The sequence below is a fragment of the Propithecus coquereli genome, unplaced genomic scaffold (assembly GCF_000956105.1).
Source record: "Propithecus coquereli isolate 6110/MARCELLA unplaced genomic scaffold, Pcoq_1.0 Scaffold224, whole genome shotgun sequence".
Lineage (NCBI taxonomy): Eukaryota > Metazoa > Chordata > Mammalia > Primates > Indriidae > Propithecus > Propithecus coquereli.
The window spans coordinates 375,081-385,919 of NW_012147634.1; the positions used below are offsets into that span (position 1 = coordinate 375,081).

The 10,839-nt window shown below is 40.4% G+C and overlaps 1 pseudogene; it reads left to right on the forward strand.

Moving 5' to 3' along the window:
* LOC105810958 overlaps positions 1–8,722 on the forward strand; it is a 46,891-nt pseudogene extending 38,169 nt beyond the window's left edge.
* The last annotated feature ends 2,117 nt before the right edge of the window (positions 8,723–10,839 follow it).

The window sequence follows — 10,839 nt, forward strand, 5'->3', positions numbered from 1 at the left end:
TCATTATCTACTCTGGATTTTGAATCACAGTTAGATAGCCTTTCCCCGCATTGAGGTTAAAGAGGAAGTCACTCATGTTTTTCTCCTACTTTATTGCTTTATTTTTTATATTTAGACTTGAGTCCATTTGGAGTTTATGCTTATGTATATTGGGAGTAATAGATTTAATTTTATTTTTAGCAGATTGCTATCCAGATATTCTAACATTATTTTTAAGAAAAGACTATCTTTGCCTTAGGGATTTAAGATTATACCTTTGTCAAAGACGAGATTTTTACATGAAGTAGGTCAATTTCTGTGCTTTCTGTTCAATTCCATTGATCTAATTCATGAACTTGGATATGTTTTGAAGGTAGAGTTGACAGGTGTTGGTGATGAATTTGATGTGAGTCATGAGAAAAAAAGAAGAGTCAGGCATGACTCTGAGATTTTTGACCTAAGTAACTAGAATGCTAGAGTTGCCACTGAGGAGAACTGAGTTTTTGTGGGAAAATACCAGGAGTTCCGGTTTGGCCACATTCAATCTGAGTAGATGGCTGTAAGCACAGAATTAGGGAAAAGGCAGGAGATAGACACTTGGAGCTGGCCATGTAAAGACAGAATTTAAAACCTTCCAACTGTTAAGAATTTTTAATGAAAGCATTATTCTCCACTTTGGAGATACACATCCTAAAATTTTGAGGGTTTCTTAAACTTGTCACTTGTCCAAGTAAATTGCAGAGGTGGGCCATGAATCTAGGTCTTATTCTCTGTACTAGTTTTCTAGGGCTGCCATATCAAAGTACCACAGGGTGGCTTAAAGAGTGAAATCTATTTTCTCACAATTGTGAAGACTAACAGTTTGAGATCAAGAGTCAGTAGGTTTGGTTTCTTCTGAGGCCTCTCTCCCTGCAGACAGCTGTCTTCTCTCTGTGTCTTCATATGGTCTTCCCTCTGTAACCTGTCTGTGTCCTAGTATCCTCTAAGTCTTAAAAGATTCCAGTCCTACTGGATTAGTGTCTACCCTAATTGACCTCATTATATCTTAATTAACTCTTAAAGATGTTATTTCCAAATATAGTCCCATTCTAAGGTCCTAGGGGTTAGGGCTTCAGTATATGAATTTCCTGGGGACACGATTCAGTCCATCACATCCTCTTTTCATGACAGCAACTTGCTATATGTTTGAGAGGAAACAAGAATTCGGAGTCTGAAGGACCATATTGTTTCATAAAGGAGTTAAAATGATGATTACTTTGATGCCCAGGGGTTAATATTTCTCCTTTACTTGAAGGATATTTATATGGATGATATAAAAATAAATGATATTTAATAAGAGGCCACAATCCTCAGATCTATTCTCAGGGAAAAGGCTTTGTCTTTTCTGAGAAGCATGTTACATGGAAGGACTCCTCATACAGAAGTTACAGCAGCAGATTTGAGCTTTGTCTGGGCTGGAGGAAAAAAAGGTGAACACTTTAAAAAACTGGTGTCATTTTAACAGTTTATCTCAGAGAAGTCATTCTCTGACCAGCAACAAGTGTGGATTAAAGTAAACCAGAAATATGTGTCAAGTAAAAAAAAAATCCCAAACTTCATCAGTACACTTTTAGTTAGAAGCAACCCCAAGGAAATTTCCCCTTTTAGACATAGTTTTTATTTATATACGGAAATTGAGAGTCAACCTATAAATTATTGTAATTAATTTATTAAATATTTGTATATTTATAAGTACATTAAAAAGAGATGAATTAAATTCACTGGCCTTCATAGAATGACACCGTAACTTCTCCAAGTCACTTTTACTTGGAAAGGTCCTAAAAGTTCTACTCCACTATTTTGTAATCTGTTTTTCAATTTTGTTACTTATTTATTATTCACCAAACTACAGTGTCCTGGTGCAGGGAAACATCTTCATAAATTGCTAACTGAAACTCATTGAAATTCTATGGGAAACAAATTTTTTTGAGTTTGCCTTCCAAGAATTTATAGTCATTTCCTAGGAACTTTAGTCACTGATACCTGATAATTTTTTGAAATTAGAATATGTTATCTAACATTTCTACTTCTCAGAATAAATTATCTGAACTGAGTAAAATTTGCTTGAAGATATTAAGCTGGAATTGATGTTGAAGCAACTTGTATTTTAGAAATGATGTTTTAACAGAATTTTTTAAAGTGTTAAGATTGGAGGGGGAATCAGAACATTCTAGTTGCCTTGGGTTGCTTAGCAAGGTGACACCAGGGTGTTGGATAAGGTCAGCCTAGAAGCTGACGTCAGTCGTGGATAATGAACTTAAAAAGTCTAAACACTGAAAAATGAGAAAAACGTCAATGTTGATTTTGCAAGTACTCCACCAGTTAAATAAGGTGATTTCAACCTTAAAAATAAGAAAATCTAGCCTACTTAGAGCAACATGTTGAAAAGAAATAACTCCTAAATATAATCACATGCCCCACCCTATTCCCTCTACCTTGGCTGAGGCTTTGTTTCACAAACATTACCTCCGAATTGGGTTATCCAGGCTGTTGCAGAAGTACGTGATCAGGATCGAACATTTAAAATATTGACTGACACTGCATCCCTGTTTTGGCAATTCTGCCTTTTTCAATAAACAAAAGTGGCCGGGGCCTCTTTCGACTCTGAGAATCCTTGCAGAGACTGATCACTTTAAAACGCCACCAATGAAACACCTGTGTTTTGGGCTCACTGTACTGTGCGCTGCATTCCCCAAATGAAATCGTCCTGGGAGGGTTAGGCTTCCCCTGGCTTGAGTCTCTTCCTCCAGTGTCCCTGACTCTGCTTCTTGGTCCTCACCCCTGTATTTTGAGGGAGAGTCATTTGGGACTTCTGTCTCCAGATGTTTTTAGTTTACCTGACTGTGGTACCTTCCAGTCAGTGAGGATTGCAATCTGGCACATTCTGAAAACACACAAAAACAAAAACAGAACAAAACAACAGGTTAAATACAACTCACCGTGGCTCTGTTGTGGTTGATCCTTCCTCAGTCACCTTGTTTTTGAAACAGGCACTATTTCGGCTCATTGTAAAATGACGGGGGAGTACACCGAGCCATTTAAATGCTGTCTCGTGGGCTTTTCATATCACTGGATCATAGAGAGAGAAACTTTAAAATTTTGCCATATGCCCTAATCCATAGTTTTGGGTTCTCTTTGCATTTATTATGGTAGGATTCACTGGCATGTTGCTAGAACTATAACCTGGGTATCAGTGGGGGAAGTGGGAAGAGTAGAACACAATAGAAGGACCTGGAGTCTTTTTCAAATAATGCAGATATTTAGGAAAGAAAAGGAGAACCCCCTTGACCTCTGTGACCTTCTCCCCCCATTCCTAATCAGCATGTGCAGTCAGGAGCATGCCTTTCTAATCCTGTTCTATAAATTCACATACACAGGAAATCAACGAATAGAGTTCCCATTGTGGAAATGAACAAAGACTACCCAAATGATAACAAAGGCTATTTATTCAGATCTTGCTGTAGCAAGGGAGTCAGCCACTATCCCTTGTGTTTGGCAGAGACTCAAAGGCAGGCAGAGGATGGGGAAATCTTTACAGTAAGAAAGGAGAAGGCTTCAGGTGTTCCCTGATTGGGCTGTTGGGAGGGGAAGCTGCAGGCAGCTCGCTGGGAGCAGGGCATCCTATGTGATTGGGTAGAGGTGCATATGTGACTTTCGTTAGTTGGTCCTAAGGTGGAAGCTGGGGCGAAAATTAGAGAAGCTGTCCGTTATTAATAAAGTTCTCACCAGCTGGGGCCAATTGCTATGGGGCTTGTTGTTTGGCTTCTTGGACTGTTTGATGCAGATTGTGGATTAGAATTCTGTTTTTACATATGGACTGGTCATTCTGTCTGTATGTTTAGTCTCTCACCATAGCTAATTATTTATTCATAGGGACTTTTTACATGTTCTGAATACGATTCTATCGTCTGTTTTACAATATAATATATTGCAAATAGTTTCTCCCAGACAATTGTTTTTCATGTTGGAGTTTTACTTTTTTATATAGTCAAAAATCTTTTTTTTATGACTTTAGGAATTTGTAGCTTTCCTAAAAAAGACCACCCCCTTTATAATATTATAAAACATGTTTCCGAAATTTTTTTAAAATCTTATTATAGTTAAAAATAACTTTATATTAATAATTCAGATAAACTTTATTTTTACGTGTAGTATAAACAGGAGATACAGCTTTATTTTCTTTTCCAAATGAACAGCCATTTGGAACTATAAGTTCTTCCTCACTGACTCAAAGGCTATCTTTAACAAATACTAAATTCTAATATATACCTTTGTTTGCTAATGAATTCTACTCTTTTCCTTCAATCCATTTTTTCTGCCTCAATTACTAGAATATCCCACTATTTTGACAGCAATATCGTCTTCATTTCAATTTTGATTTCTTTCTTTGAGTTACTGAGTAAAGGATTTTTTTAATTTTAATTTTTGTAGCCTTTCTTCCTTATTACTATTTTATGCAGTTGTTGAATCATAGTATAAGACAGTGATCTGTATGATTTCTGCTTTTTGATTGTTGAAGATTTTTTAATTAAAACATATGCATTTGAGCTCGTTATGTTAAAACATCTGCATTCAACCTCAAATCCTCTATATCCTTGCTGTCTTAGTTTCTAAGAGAGTTGCGTTAAATTCTCTTGGTATGATTTTGGATTTGCCAATTTCCCCTTGAATATCTAATGGTTTTGGGTTATATTAAAGGAATACTATTAACTGTGTAAATGTTCATGACTATTATACTGTCTTGGTGGGTGTCACACCTAATATCCTGGATGCTTCTTTCCCAGGACTGGAAGGCAAATCCATAATTAGGAGGTAATTGGAAATCAAAGCCAAGAGTGACTCAATTTAAATTTTTTTTTAAATTTCAACACAACTGGGATTCATAGTCTCCTCAACAGAAAACAGCTCCAGTGACCAGGTCCTTCTGTTCGTGAGAAGCAACAACCCTCTTCCTGCTGAATTTTAGATATTTAAATCCACTCATCAGAAAATCATCAAGTTCACTGGGCTTTTTTTTTTTTCTTTCATGGCAATGTTCTTCCTTTTGTGCTCTTGTTAAGTATTGACACTATAGATTGGCCTCTCACAGCTCTAAGTATCTTTTTGCTATGAGCTGTTTGCACCATCTTTAGATGACAGCATTGGGATTAGGAAAAAAGAAGGACTATCTTTACTATCAATTGCTATTGGATTGCTCTTTGAGTTGAGATTTTTAAGCATTTGTTGAAATGGTCACTGTTTTCCATTGTCTTGGGAGTGTATTTTGTAGCTATCGGGTCTGAAAATCACCTCTTAATTCTAAAGTGCCGAGATTTCTAGCTGAAAATAAAAGCTATGGAGCACCCAGGACTGTGCCAGGGGGGTGAGCACCACGGCCACGCACCAGATCTTGTGGGGTGGTCTAATTTGCACAGACCTTTTTTTTTCCTCTTCAATATAAACATTCAATTAAAAGTGTAATTAATGAATTTAAATTAGTAAAATATTATCAGGCTTCATATATAAATTAACAATTTCAAAAACCCCTTTGTTGTTAGGCTGTGTGTCCCAGTTTTTTATTCAAAAGATGTGGTAACAGTAAGCTACTGTAAACAGGGGAAAACACAAATGAACCTAAGGAATATTCAGGAATTAGCAAATGTCTTAGAGAGAAAACACCCTCCCATAAAGACCATTAGAAAATAACAAAATATAGTGTAGAATCAACTGCTAATTTAAACATCATCTATAAATTTTCTGGGAGTTGAGATAAATTTTGTCTTTTAATGTAGATACATGGTGATTACCTCAGACACGACTTTTTCAGACATCCCTATGATTTCGAGCAGGCCGGGTAATTGAAGGAGTTTGGGAGCAAGGGATTTGGGATTCCAGAGTCTTGCAGGCTCAGCCTCTTCCATCCACGTGTCAGAGGAAGGCAAGTCTACATTCACCGGGCGACTGCCGTTTGCCATTTCCCTCTCAGCCGCCAGAGCAATATGCTCTTGTGACTCTTCCTTACGTCACTTTGTGACCACCAGAACCCGGGGGAGGAAATAAAGGATACTCAAAACTCCTTAGCAAGGTTAACAGATTTAGCAAAAGAAAAATTCAGGACACTTGGTGAAATATTGAGTACATACTTATGCTAAAAAATTATTCCTTATGCATCTGAAATTCCAATTTAACAGAATACCATGCTTTTTATCTGGCAACCTTATCCCTTAGCCCAAATTTTGCTAATACAAAATTTCACCTTCCTTCCCCAAATAGCATATTTTTCCTTGTTAGATATTTAGTTTCATTTTCTTTCTTATATACCCTGTGTGAGAGAAAAACAGGTGAAGGAATTAGCCAATAGGTGCTTATCAACAAGGAGATTTTTGTTTGGGTTACTGAGCAATCAGTTCTTTGCGCATGGAGGATTAACTGGAAATTTCATCCCCAGTCTGAAAATCTCTGGTGGCAAAACCTTTTAAGTGACTTTATCCAACAAAAATTGCTCTATTTCCACAGGAAAGGGTCTTAAGTAAGAATATAGGAAGGTGGGAGGAGGATCTATACCATGTATTAAACTTGAAGTTATGCCACGTATTAACCTTAAAGCTTTTTTCCCTCAAAACTATTTCAAGAGACAATTTTTGTAATTTCCACACCAATATATTAATATTATGCTACAGAGTCATGTTGGTAATCTCAATTTGTAATGGATGCTTGGTTAATTAAAAGATGCAAAATCAATCTGAAAAACGTGCCAAGAATCTATAGCCGTTTGGAGGTAAATACACCTGGGATTCTCAGAGAAATTCATTGTCAAGACATCTGTGATGTGGTATCAGACTTCACCTGTGGTTTTCAAACACGAGGACAACAATTGAGCATGGTGAATGCACAATCTCAGAAAGATAACATTCTTAGTTTTAAAGGATAAAAATTCCATCAAAAACTTAAAAGTAGTTTCTGAATGTGATGGAAAACAAACCGTGGAGAAACATGAAACAAGACAGACGGTAACAGAAGAAAAACCTCCAGTTCTAGTCGACATCTGCATGTGGGAATTTTTTTTTAATGTACGAGACCCCCGGAAGACAAATTTTTGCTATATTCATAATATGTTTCTGCACACTATTTTAGGTACGTCTCTATCAGTTATTACCTGGAAAAGTGTAGGAATGTAAAGCTGACAGCGACGCCAAGGAAACTCGAATTGTAGTTTGATGAAGGGAGGCGGCACTGGGGGTGGGGAATGGAGGAATGAACACCGTTCATATCATTTTTTAGCTAACTGCTACAAAGTGCCAATGAGATTTTATTACCTTCAAAATGAACCATTCAAGTATCATTGAAGTGAATTCTTTTTCTTAATGCTTCATTAAAATTTTCTGATTGCATTGTGAAAACAATGAATACATCATTCTTTTTTTTTTTTTTGTGTTGCCCGGGCTAGAGTGAGTGCCGTGGCATCATCCCAGCTCACAGCAACCTCAAACTCCTGGGCTCAAGCGATCCTTCTGCCTCAGCCTCCCGAGTAGCTGGGACTACAGGCATGCGCCACCATGCTCGGCTAATTTTTTCTGTATATTTTTAGTTGTCCAATTAATTTGTTTCTATTTTTAGTAGAGACGGGGTCTCGCTCTTGCTCAGGCTGGTTTCCAACTCCTGAGCTCAAACAATCCGCCCGCCTCAGCCTCCCAGGGTGCTAGGATTACAGGCGTGAGCCACCGCGCCCGGGCTGAATACATCATTCTTTTAAAATAAATTGCGCCCTTCCGCCCGAGGACGCTGCCAGGAAGCGTCGCTGACGTCTCTCGCCACCGCCGCCACGTCTCGGTCCGCCTCCCAGAGAGCCGGGACAGCTGCGGAAGCTTCGTCCCGAGCGGCGGAGACGTCCCGGACCGCGTGGCAGTGACAGATCCAAGCACCAAGCGCTCCTTCGGGCGTGTCGCATATGGCGCCGCGGAGGCGCCCGCAGCAGTGGGTGCGCGGCCACTCGGCGGATGGAAGAGTGTGGAGCCGAAGAGAGCTGTCTCCAGAGAAGAGTCTCAAAGACCAGGTGCCCACGTGACTGTGAAAAAGACCTTTGTTGGCAGCATTAAAGAAGATACTGAAGAACATCACCTAAGAGACTATTTTGAACAGTATGGGAAAATCGAGGTGATTAAAATCACGATTGACCGAGGCAGTGGCGAGAGGAGGGGCTTTGCTTTTGTAACCTTTGATGACCATGATTCTGTGGATGAGACCGTCGTTCAGAAACACCGTACTGTGAATGGCCACAACTGTGAAGTAAGGACAGCCTCGTCCAAGAAAGAGATGGCTGGTGCTTCCTCCAGCTGAAGAGGTGGAAGTGCTTCTAGAAACTGGTGGTGGTCGTCGAGGTGGTTTTGGTGGGAATGACAACTTTGGCCGTGGAGGAAACTTCAGTGGTCGAGGTGGCTTTGGTGGCAGCCGTGATGGTAGTAGATGTGGTGGTGGATATGGTGGCAGTGGGGATGGGTACAATGGATTTGGTAATGATGGAAGCAATTTTGAGGGTGGTGGGAGCTACAGTGATTTTGGCAATCACAAAAATCAGTCTTCGAATTTTGGACCCATGAAGGGAGGAAGCTTTGAAGGCAGAAGCTCTGGCCCCTAGGGTGGTGGAGGCTGATACTTCGCCAAATCACAAAACCGAGGCAGCTACGGTGGTTCCAGTAGCAGCAGCAGCTATGGCAGAAGGGTTTAATCACTCCCAGGAAACAAAGCCTAGCAGGAGAGGAGAGCCCGAGAAGTGACAGGGAAGCTACAGGTTACAACACGTCTGTGAACGCAGCCAAGCGCAGTGGTGGCAGGTCCTGGCTGCTGCACAGAAGACGTGTTTTAGGCGATACTCATGTGTATGGGCAAAAACTCAAGGACCGTATTTGTGACTAATGGTATAACAGGTTATTTTAGTTTCTGTCCTGTGGGAAGTGTAAAGCATTCCAACAGAGGGTATTAATGTCGATTGCTTTTTGCACCCATGCTGTTGATTGCCAAAGGTGATAGTCTGACCCTGATGATGAATGAACGTCTTTTTAAAAATAAACAAATAACTAAAATAAAATACACTGTAAGATAGTTTCTCCAGAAAGAAGCACTCTCTCCAGTTTCAGAGGGAAGATGATAGAGTTGCATTCTCCAGATGTGCAGGGATCTTGGTGGACTCTCTTCAGTCCATGCTCACTTTGAAACATAATCCAACATTTTTTGCCTATTAAAAAACAGGTCAAATTCCACAGTACCTTATGATTATTGTAAGTGTTAACACAGACGTAGTGGAAACAGGGAAATAAATTGACATTGTCCACCAATAAAGCAAATTTAACAAAATGAAATTCCTCATTAAATATTTCAGAACTTGGCCACAGTTTTTCCCTGGTTGCTTTATCTATTTTTCTTCTCCCTTCCCCCTTGTTGGGACCAAGGGAAAACTTCCCTTTCACCCTTTGAGCATTGCTGAAAATCAGCTGACAGAGGGGACATTAATAGGAGAAAAGGTAACAAGAGGAAAGGCCCAGGCTCACAAAGGTGGTCTTGTTATGCCGATGAAACCTCACAGGTAGCAGCTCTCAGAAAGAATAAGTGTCTGTCAGACTCCCAAAGGAGTCAAATTCTTAGTCTCCCTATCCGGTGAGCCAATCCTTCCTAAATAGGACAACCAGGAGGACTCAGGAATGCCTCACTGTTTATTTTACCAGTGTACATTTTCTCTACAGATGCAAATCTCCTCCACAAAAGGCAGCTTTGCAGGGCTATTCCTTTTTTTTTTAAGAGACCGGGTCTTGCTTTGCTGCCCAGGCTAGACCACAGTGGCCTGAACACAGCTCACTGTGGCCTCAAACTGAGCTTGAACGATCCTCCGGCCTCAGTCTCCTGAGTACCTGGAATGACAGGTGCGTCTTACCATGCCCAGCTAATTTTAAAATTTTTTGCAAAGACAGGGTCTCACTATGTTGCCCAGGCTGGTCTTGAACTCCTGGCCTCAAGTTATCTTCCTACCTTGGCTCCTCAAGGTGCTGGGATTACAGACGTGATCTACTGTGCTGGGCCAGCAGGGCTATTCTTGTCTGCAGGCCTTCTGAATAGCCATGTCAAAATATGTCAAAAAGTATATACTGGGGAAAAATATTTTTGGTTTCCTTTACCATTAATCCTCTCCACTTGCTGTAGTAACAGCACTCTCACGTTCAGCCAGCATAACTCACTTAGTGAAACAACTGGCCTGTAGACAGTGGACTCCACCTCCTGTGGAAAGCTGCTCTATAACTGGCTATCATGAATCAGAAAACATCTTGGGGGTCTCACGTCCTACACACCATGGCTTTCCAGGTATTCATGAAACAAAACTCTTTTTTTTCTTTGCGGTAACAAGCCTCGAGAGTGGCCTCCAATGATTCTTGCCTCTTGGTATTCACACTCTCATGGAGTGCCCACCTATGCAGTCACAGCTAACCTGTATGACCAAGAGAATTTTGAGGATGTGACAGTGCATGACATCTGAAAATCGGCATGGAAGCCTTTGCAGCTTCTACCTTGTTCTCTTGGAGGACTCACTTTGAGGAAATCATGCCTTGAGGACACCCAAGCAGCTCTGTGGAGTGGCCCTTGTAGAGAGGAACTGAGGCCTCCTGGCAACGGCTGGCACCCACACCACCAACCATGTGAGTGAGCTGTTGACCCCAAATAAAAGGCTGGGCAGAAATCTCAGTCCATGGAGGTTTATTAGGCCAAAGGTGAGGACATGGCTCGGGAAAACACAAACCGCAAAGCTGTGACTGTTTTTCCACAAGGGGCTTTGGAGGTTTCAGCATCTAAAGGCAT